Source organism: Somniosus microcephalus, unplaced genomic scaffold (genome assembly GCF_052327205.1).
Source record: "Somniosus microcephalus isolate GS21.2 unplaced genomic scaffold, FLI_Smic_1.0 unresolved_chr4, whole genome shotgun sequence".
Classification (NCBI taxonomy): domain Eukaryota; kingdom Metazoa; phylum Chordata; class Chondrichthyes; order Squaliformes; family Somniosidae; genus Somniosus; species Somniosus microcephalus.
The window spans coordinates 1718393-1728898 of NW_028225182.1; the positions used below are offsets into that span (position 1 = coordinate 1718393).

At 42.7% G+C, this 10506-nt stretch overlaps 1 non-coding gene across 1 annotated transcript; it reads left to right on the forward strand.

Moving 5' to 3' along the window:
- Positions 1-7373: 7373 nt before the first annotated feature.
- On the forward strand, positions 7374-7446 carry trnal-uag (transfer RNA leucine (anticodon UAG)). Its single transcript has one exon. It is a non-coding gene; the product is annotated as a tRNA-Leu (tRNA).
- The last annotated feature ends 3060 nt before the right edge of the window (positions 7447-10506 follow it).

Here is a 10506-nt window from a genome sequence, read left to right on the forward strand (position 1 = left end):
CGGCTATTTACAGTCTATATTACTGACTTAGATGAAGGGACAGGGTGTAATGTATCCAAGTTTTCTGATGATCCATAGCTAGGTGGGAAAGTAAGCTGTGAGGAGGACACAAAGAGCCTACAATGGGATATAGGCAGATTAAGTGAGTGGGCGGGCAATAAGGTGGCAGATGGAATATAATGTAGGAAATGTGAGGTTATTTACTTTGGTCGGAAAATAGACAAACAGAATATTTTTAAATAGTAAAGCTATTAATTCTTTCGTTCTGCAAATGAAAGTTATGGGGTAAGTAATGGTAATTTATACAATTCTAATTTTTTCAAATCAGCTGAATGTAGTCAATTTCATCAGGTTGTGATTTAAAATCTGTTATAAAAGTCACTTTCCTGACCAGGAATCGAAACCGTGTGGCGGAGGTGAAAGGACTGGTTTTCTGAATCATTTCAAGGTGATCGCTATGAATCACGCAGCATAGGTTTAAAATCATGGCTACAATTTGTTTCGGTGTAGAAGAAGGGGATTGAATATGACAATAAAATCACCATGCAACGCCCGTGGTGAGAAAGAGGTCGACCATACGATTAAATTGAGGCTGCGAAGTTACCGCTGAGCTAAAACTGACGCCGATCAAAGAATGAGAAACCGCTCAATATAAAGGATGAGTTCACAAACATCAGGCACAGTGCAGTCTGGTCAACGTCAAGCCTCTCTTTCTTATTCAGAGACATGAACGGGAGTCAGACGCCACAAACTTTAATTAAAGGCACAGATACGAGTAACACTTCCAAATCTTTTCACTGTAAAATTATTTCACTTTATTTAATGGCTGACTGCATTGAATCTGAAAATGATCACCGTGAGATTTTATGTTCGCTGCTGATTCGTTTTGCCGTGGCTTCCGTAGTGCAGCGACTATCATGTTCGCCTCCTCCAACAACAGTTCCCAAATCGAACCCGGGTGGATATGTTCGAGTGGAACATTTTTATTCTCTGCAATAACCGGTCCGGTTATATTGAACAAAATTTTTCCCAGATTCCTGATGTCGTAAGTAATGAACATTTTAAACCAGCCTCCTAAAATACGATGGGCCTTGAAATTGCGATCGGAGGTTTGTCGCCGGCTTACGCCTCCGAACTGAGAAACAAATCCCAATTAACTGGTGCCTCCGGAGCTTCGCACTCTTGCGGGCTTGGGCCTGCTGGCGTACGCCTGCATAAAGGCCCACGGATACCATTGGCGCTCACGGTTCAGCATCATCCGTTGGCCAGGCGAACCAATCACACAGGGGATTCCTGCGATGCTGTATGTACGGAATCCCATAAGCATAATAGAAATCTCCAAAAAAAATAACATTTCACACCACGGAAGTAAGAATAATTGGTCACATGTTCAAAATAAATGAATTTAATTAAGCATTCAATGGTCTCATTCTGTGCCGTTATGACTCCTCTCTGCCCCACACAACAGTGAGAGGGAAATAGAAGGAGACCACGATTCCAATGAGGAACAGGTGCAGGAAATTTTTATACAGTTATTCATATGCCAGTAAATCTTTTAAAATTATTTCACTTGAACTTTTCCAGTTCAACTTTTCCAAGGAGCATTTCAAGGAGCTGGGAAGAAGTTAAAAAATTGGGGTTGTTATTAAAAAAAAAGCCTCCCCGTCGGGGAATTGAACGCCGGTCTCCCGCGTGACAGGCGGGGATACTCACCACTATACTAACGAGGAACTGAAAAAGTCAGTGTTTGCTCAGAGCTAGAATGGACCTGTGAACATAGTGAGAAAGAGACAGAAGAGACAGACAGACAGAGAGAGAGACAGGGACAAAGAGAGAGGCAGAGACAAAGAGAGAGAGACAGATAGAGACTTAGAAAGAGAGCCACGCACAAAGAGAGAGTGGTCCCAGGGATGAGTTGACTTCAATATAATTGCAAAATACTGCGGCTGCTGGAAATCTGAAATAACAACAGAAAATACAGGAAATACTCAGCAGGCCAGGCAGCATCCGTGGTGAGAGAAACAGAGTTAACGTTTCAGGTCTGGGACCCTTCATTAGAACTGGAAAAAGTTGGAGATGTAACAGATATTAAGCAGGTGCAGAGACAGGGGGCGGGGTTAGGAGGGGAGGAAGAAATAGAAAGAACATCTTGTACTTTTGTAAGAGGCAGGAAAGATAAAATGTTGCAAATGGGAATGGCAAAAATCATACTGCATGAAAAATGGGGGCAGGGATAATTATGTGAAATTGTTGAACTCAATGTTGATTCTGGCAGGCTGCAAAGTGCCCAATCGAAAGATGAGGTGCTGTTCCTCCAGCTTACGTTGAGCTTCATTGGAACAATGCAATAGCCCGAGGACAGAGAGATCAGAGTGGGAGTGAAGCGGTGAATTAAAGTGACAGGCGACCAGAAGCTCAGGGTCACCCGTACGGACTGAGCGGAGGTGTTCCGCAAAGCGGTCGCCCAATCTGCATTTGGTCTCCCCAATGTAGAGGAGACCGTATAGTGAGCAGCGAATACAGTATATTAAATTGCAAGAAGTACAAGTTAATCGCTGTTTCAGTTATTTTGAGAGACTGAGAAGCTGGAATTGTTATCTGCAGAAGGTTAAGAGGAAATTTAATAGAGGTTTTTAAATTTACAAGATGTTTTGATAAGAGTAAATAAGGAGAATCTGTTTCCAGTGGCAGGAGGGTCGGTAACTGGAGGACACCGATTGAACCTAACCGGCAAAGGTACCAGAGGGGAGATGAGGAGTTTTTTTTTTTACCGCAGCCAGTTGTTGTGATCGGGAATGCACTGCCTGAAAGGGCGGTGGAGCAGACGCAATAGTAACTTTCAAAGAGAATTGAATAAATAATTGTAAAGGAGAAATTTGCAGGACTATGAGGAAAAGCAGGGGAGTGGGACTATTTGAAGAGCTCTTTCAAAGTGCCAGTGCAGACTCAATGGGCTGCATGGCCTCTTTCTGTGCCATATCAATCTATGATTCTATGAATCTATGATTTAAAATTCAAATTGAATGTTTTGAAATATAAATGTAACATTTTAAAACTTAACAAAATTTACCTAAACGAATTTTAAATGTAAGTGTATGTTTATATCACTTTTAAAATATATTTTAATATTGATTTTAACCCTTACAATGGTAAAAGAAGGCCTTTCGCCTGATATTACCAGGTGTAAGGGTTTCGTGGGCATTCGCTGGGCAGTAGTTAGCCCAATTCTGTGACAGTAAAAGTGATGTTGCAGCGGATGCGGTGGATGTGTCCAAGCGAAACTTGACAGACCGCAATTTCTGGCCGTGCGGATACCTGGCACTTGTGTAGTCGTTCTGAAGGCATACAATAGCCTATGCTGTGCATTCGCTGTCGGAAGCACCGTAAAATCCGGGCCATGGTGTAAAATGAGATCTGCATAACAGTTCATCACATAGAAAGCTCAATATATGTTAGTGAAGTATCATTAGCATTTATGTCATTCTATGAACTAAGATTATCGTTTAATTAATAATAATTAAAACAATTTTCCAGGTTAGCTGCGTGTTAGATTTGAAGCAAAATTAGTTTAATTTAATAAAAAACTGTTATATATATGATTTCCCTGACCGGGCATTGAACCCGGGCAGTAAGAGTGCCGAATTCTGATCATGAGACTATTAGGGATCACTGAAGTAAAGTGATGCAATAACTGTAATTAGAATGAGTCAATCTGTATTAGATACAAACTAATTTTGCGTGTTTACATGTAAAAGCATTTCATGACTCTGCGGCTTACAGATCAATTTACAATGTATCTGAAAAAGTTTGTCATTTATTGGGGTGCATCCATCTTCATTCGAAACCTTATTAAAGTGCTCCAGCCTCTTCTACTTCCCTCAGACCGGCTGTACAACAGCCACAGTCTCACACGGTGCACTGGCATCTTCCAGTTCTATATATGTATATAGAGAATTAATGACGAAAGGTCATCGACCTAAAGGTTACACATACATGTAAAAATACTTGAGTCAGTTGTATATTTATTTTCTTTACTTTTATAACATACTTCAGGATATTAATATATAAATACCTGTGTTTGAAACTGTGATTCTTCTAAATGGATTTTGGGTGTATCATTGCGCTGGTGATGAATAAATGTGAATGTATCTGTGTGTTATTGATCAATGTATTTGTGTGTATCGGTGTTCTGCATAAAGTCATTTGCGTGTAATTTAAAAGTAAGACAGAAATAAATAGCCAGAACATATTTTTGAATGAGACAGATTCACCCAAATCAATGAATAAATAATACCGATACATGTAAATATTGGATAAGCAACTGAAGGAATAAAAGGTGCAGGGCTATGGGGAGATGGCGGGGAAGTGGGACTGGCTGAAGGGCTCTTGCAGAGAGCTGGCACGGGCTGGACGGGCCGAATGGCCTCTTTCTATGCTGTATCCATTCTCTGATTCTAAGATGCAGATCTGTAAGTGGTGAAAGGCGACTACAGTGGCTCACCACCACCCCAGGGATGGGCAATAAATGCTGGCCTTGCCAGCGAGACCTACATCACTTGAACCAATATAAAAAACACATCTAATACAAGTTCTCATTGTTGTGAGATAACAATTAATATGTTAATTATACAAACACATATGAGCTGCAAAGGAACCGTGACCCCGACATAATTTGAATACGCAGCTTCCGGATCTGCAGCCAGGTGCACTACCATTGCGACATGAGCTCTAGACAGCTCCCTAATCATATTCAGGTTGATATCTATATATATATACAGGAATCATAGCTGGTCCCTGGTGGTCGACTGGAACTCATCCGGTTACGATTCTTAATCAAGGAATTCAGCGTGACAAAAGATTGTATAAAGCACTGCGTAAAAGTAATTCTAGTCTGTGAGATGAGTAATAATTGCTTGAATCAGCGTTAATAAGCCCAGTACTTTCTGTTACAGATTTAGGTTACAGACTCTCTTTCTGGGGCACTTGTTCCGGGTTTAATATTACAAACTGGGTGACATCGCTGATCGCGTTGAGGCAGGGGGAGGCTGAGCGGCCCCAATATGTGGGTGTGGAAGAGAACACGTTAGGGGTGTGCGGGGGGAATCAGTGACATTATTTGAAAAGGGCAGCGGAGAAGAGGGACTGAGAGCTTTCAGTGTGGGACAGTAGTTGTTTAAAGTGAGGCAACACATTGCCGATCAGCACAGAGGGAGGTCACTGAGTCAGGTCCCCTCTGCTGCTACGATAGAGCCGGGGGTGTCCGCAGAGAAGCGGTTGTCACGTTCGAGGTTTGGCGAACAACCAGAGGTGAATTTATCCTCCTGTCAAAAGGGGCACAGCGGCTTCTCCCTTGTTCTTTAATTGCCCTTTATTTCACTTCACTGAATAGATAACTTCGAGTGAGAGAAAACTGATCCACAGTGAGAGCCATTTCATCTTTTGTTCACTTTTAAACACTGGAATCTCCGAATCGCTGAAGTTCAGAGATGTAATCCATTAATCTGCAGGGTGGCAGTCAGTATGAAATCGTTTCTGTCTGGATCCGGGAGAGGAGATGGCTTCAGGCTGATGATTGCCGATACTGGCGATAGATTTTTGTTGGGTAAGGGTATTCAAGATTACGGAACAAAAGCGGATAGATGGAGTGAAGATACAGATCAGCTCGGATCTAATTGAATGGTGCAACAGGCTCGAGGGGCTGAATGGCATCCTCCTGTTCCTATGCAGTCACTGCAATGCAATGCACCCGAGTGCTGGAGGGTTTCCGGTGTGTAATGGTTATCGCATTCCGCTAACGCACGAAAACTCAACGGTTCGAAAGTGGGTAGAGGCAATTTAATGCCCTTTACCCATTCAAGTTTAGTGAATATGAAAACTGGAATAATTTGCATGCTTGGTTCAGTATAAATAAAATACACATTGACAGGCGAATTATGCCTTTCAAATGGCAGCGTTACAGTGAGTGAAGTAATTCTCAATGATATTTCCCATATAGGACACAGTTTTGGTTGCGGTACTGTAAGCAGGATTTGGGGAAAGCTTGCGCTGATTTAGGGAATCTCCCACTTGCGTGTCGTTATTTGACGAGCTGGGCCTTATTTTATTTAAGAATTGAGGCTGGGGACTTTCTCATTGAGAATGTGGAAAGCAGAACAACACAGATTAATAGGAAAACACAAGATCAGCGACAGGATTCAAAGTGCAGTTTCAATCGGTCTGTCTGTGTGTCTTTTCAATAAGAAACAAAGAATGCGCCTCACTAAACATGTCCCCACCCTGTTATGATTCAGGAAACTGCACAGCGATATAGAGAAGAGGAAGAGAGAAGCGAAAAATACTGCTCCACGGAGAACTAATGCCGGGACTCCTCTGCTGCGCCTGGAGCGGCCTCCTGCAGCCCGGATACATTAACATCCTAACAGCTCATTAACTGTAGGAGTGGGACCGGGCGGCGCTTCAGAAGACGTGTCGAAAAGGCAATCTCACTGTCTCGGTCTCCAGTGCTCTGGTCATCAAGAATAGCCACACACACAAAATGGTTTTACAATGGTTAGCTCTTCACCTGGCTAGGTTTGAACCGGCGTTCTCGGCATCCGATTTTCGCTTCGGTGTTTGTTTAAATTTCCGAGAAGCCCACGGTTCAAATCCGAGAGGAGCGCTCGTGTCGCCGGCCACTATTCAACTTGCAGTTGAATCTTTTGCAATCACCATTAAATAACCGATTACCATAATTTACAGAATGCAACAATGGCGAAACACACTTCAATAACGCATTTTGCCCTTTGTAAGTAATCAACTGTTAACCATATCTCATTTTACACATTGTATTTTAGGAATCATGATTAAATTGTTAATTGCTTATGAAAGCTGAAATTTGACGCAACTTTTGTTAAAGCTAACAGGATCGGTTACTGCACATAACGAAAACCTGGCGAATATCGTATATCTGACCGGTCTCGAACCGCAGACATTTCGCGTGCGAAGCGAAAGGGATAACCGGTACACTACGGCAGCCGCTGCGGCCTAACCCACCGAAAATAGAATCAGTAGTGAACAAAATATCGCCCGGTGCGCATTTTCAGATTCAATGCAGTCAGCTTTTTCATCAATGAAAGAAGTTTTCAGTGAAACGATTTGGAAGTATGTGTTACTCGTATTTGTAGCTTTAATAAAAGTTTGTGACGTCTGACTCCCGCTCATGTCTCTTCTTCCTCTGTTGAATAAGAAAGGAGGGGCTGACGTTGACCAGACTGCACTGCGCCTGATATTTGTGAGCTCATCATTTATATTGACTGATGCTGTTTCAGCTGAACCAATCAGCACAGAGGGGCTTTACTGGTCAGTTCCCCTCTGTTGAAGATGTGCGCCCAGCGGTTCCCGTAGTGTAGTGGTTATCATGTTTGCTTTAGACGCGAAAGTTTCCCGGTTCGAGCCTGGGCGGGAACATTGTGTTTAATGCTGCTGTGGATGAACAACCAGCGGGTTTATTTTAAGTGACAAAAGAAAATTATTGCAAATGCTGTAAATCTCAAATAGAAAAGGAAAATGGTGGAAATTCTTAAAAGGTCAGCAGTATGTGTAGATAAAGAAACAGAGTGAACGTTTCAATTCGATTACACTTCTGTTAGAATTGGGAAACGTGAGAGATGTATGGCTAGTTTATTCTCCTGTCAATAGGGCTACAGCGGCTTCTCCCTTGTTCTTTATTTAACTTCACCAATCAGATACGTCTGAGTGAGAGAAAAATGATCCACAGTGAGGTCCATTTCATCTTTTGTTCCCTTTTAAACCCTGGAATCTCCGAATCCCTGAAGTTCAGAAATGTAATTCATTGATCTGCAGGGTGGCCTTCAGTAAGAAGCCTTTTCTGTCTGGATCCGGGGGTGCAGCTGGAGTCAGGCTGAAGATTGCCGCTACTGGTGATAGATTTTAGTTGGCTAAGGTTATTACGGGTTACGGAAACAAAGCGGGCAGATGAAATGAAGATACAGATCAACCCTGATCTAATTGAATGGCGCAACAGGATCGAGGGGCTGAATGTCCTCCTCCTGTTCCTATTGAGGCGCTACAATGCAATGCACCCAAGTGTTGGAGCGTTTCCGGTGTGTACTGGTGATCGCTTTACGAAAACTCAACGGTTCGAAAGTGGGTAGAGGCAATTTAAGGTATTTTCTCCATTCAAGTTTAGTAAATATGAAAACTGGAATAATTTCATGTTTGGTTCAGTATAAATAAAACACGCATTGTCAGGCGAATTATGAAGTAATTCTCAATGATATTTCCCATAAAGGACACAGTTTGGCTTGCGATACTGTAAGAAGGATTTGGGAAAAGTTGGCGCTGATTTAGGGAATCTCCTACTCGCGTGTCGCTATTTGAAGAGGTGGGCCTTATTTGACTTAAAAATTGAGGCTGGGAGCATTCTCATTGAGAATATGGAAAGCAGAACAACACATATTAATAGGAAAACACAAGGTCGGCGACAGGATTGAAATTGCAGTTTCAATCGGTCCGGCTGGCTGTCCATTCAATAAGTAATAAAGAAGCGCGTCTCTAAAAATGTCCCCTCCCTGTTATGATTCAGGAAACTGCTCAGGGATATAGAGAAGAGGAAGAGAGAAGGGGAAAATACTGTTTCCACGGAGAACTAATGCAGAGACTCCTCTGCTGCGCCTGGGGTGGCCTCCTGCAGCCCGGATACATTAACATCCTAACAGCTCATTAACTGTTGGAGTGGGCCCGGGCGGCGCTTCGGAAGACAGGTCGAAAAGGCAAAGACACTGTCTCGGTCTCCAGTGCTCTGCTCATCAAGAATAGCCACACAAACAAAATGGTTTTACAATGGTCAGCTTCTCATCTGGCTAGGTTTGAACCGGCGTTTTCGGGGTCCGATTTACGCTTCGGTGGTTGTTTAAGTTTCCGTGAAGTCCTCGATTCAAATCCCAAACGAGCGCTCGTGTCGCCGGCCACTATTCAACTTGCAGTTGAATCTTTTGCAATCACCATTAAATAACCGATTACCATAATTTACAGAATGAAAGAAAGGCGAAAACCTTTCAATAAAGCATTTTGCCCTTTGTAAGTAATGAACTGTTAACCACATCTAATTTTACACATTGTATCTTAGGAACCTCGTTTAAAATTGCATTGCTTATGAAAGCAGAAAAATGGGGCGACTTTCGATAAAAATTAACAGGACTGGTCGCTGCACAGAATAAAATACTGGCTATTGTAATGTTCCCGCCCGCCTTGGCTGGCACGCGGGACTTTTCGCATGTAAAGCGAATTTGATAGCCACTACACTACGGAAAACTTTGCATTGCTACTCACAGCTAATATAATCAGCAATGAACAAACTATCCCACGGTGTTCATTTTCAGATTCAAAGCAGTCAGCGTTTACATCAAGTGAAAGAATTTATCAGTGAAACGATTTGGTAGTAAGTGTTCCTCGTATTTGTGTCTTTCATTAAAGTTTGTGATGTCTGACTCTCGTTCATGTCTCTGAATAAGAAAGGAGGGGCTTGACTTTGACCAGACTGCACTGTGCCTGATGTTTGTGAGCTCATCCTTTATATTGAGTGACGCTATTTTAGGTGAGCCAATCAGCACAGATGTAGTTCCCTGGTCCGTTCCCCTCTGTTGATTGGACAAGGCTACATGGAAGGAAGGAGTGTGGTTTGGAGAAAAGGGAATTGATACTCTGGTTACACGTTCCGGTAATATAAAGAGAAAATGTGGACGAACTCAGCAGGTCAGGCAGCGTCTGTAGAGAGAGAAACAGAGTTAACATTTCCGGTCGATGACCTTCCATCAGATGTTGGCAGTTGTGATAGGTAACACAATTAAACGTGCAAATGATCAGGTAGAAGAGGTGAGGAAAGGATGTAAAAGTGGCGTTTGGAGCAGATATTTTAGAATCCGATCAATGTTGGATTAACTTGTATATCGAATACGGAACCATAACGTATTTGAGTTCTTCGGTTAAAATTCGCAAGGATTTGTCTAAATGCTGTTGTTAATTATATGTATAATTATTGCATGATTAATAACTCTGACATTTAATGTTGTGAACCCTTTTACTGCACTGCGCGTTCTCCAGCTGTGCTTGGAGCGCCGTCCCCTTCAATCCATCGCTCACAGGGACAGTTCCATTCAGCGTTTCAATTCTCTTGCCCTTGGTGAAATGTCATAGATTGAAAGCGACGTGTCTCACCCCAAGCTGGTCACCGACTCGCTAACCGCTGCACAGTGACCACACTCTGCTCCCGTAAGATGGATGCCCAGGAGCTGTTTCAAGCTCGAGTGCAGTTACAAGCAGAACTCATTCAAAGAAAGTCCAAGACATTGAGGAGCCTGAGTCTTTGCACCGAACTCCTTCCCAAAGAGTTCAGATTCATGTGGGGGGCATTTCGGCTCACCTTTCGCCACATTGCAACACTTCAAAGGTACTTCAATGTTTATAAAGCGCTTTGGGATGTCCTGAGTTCATGAAAAGCGCTGTATC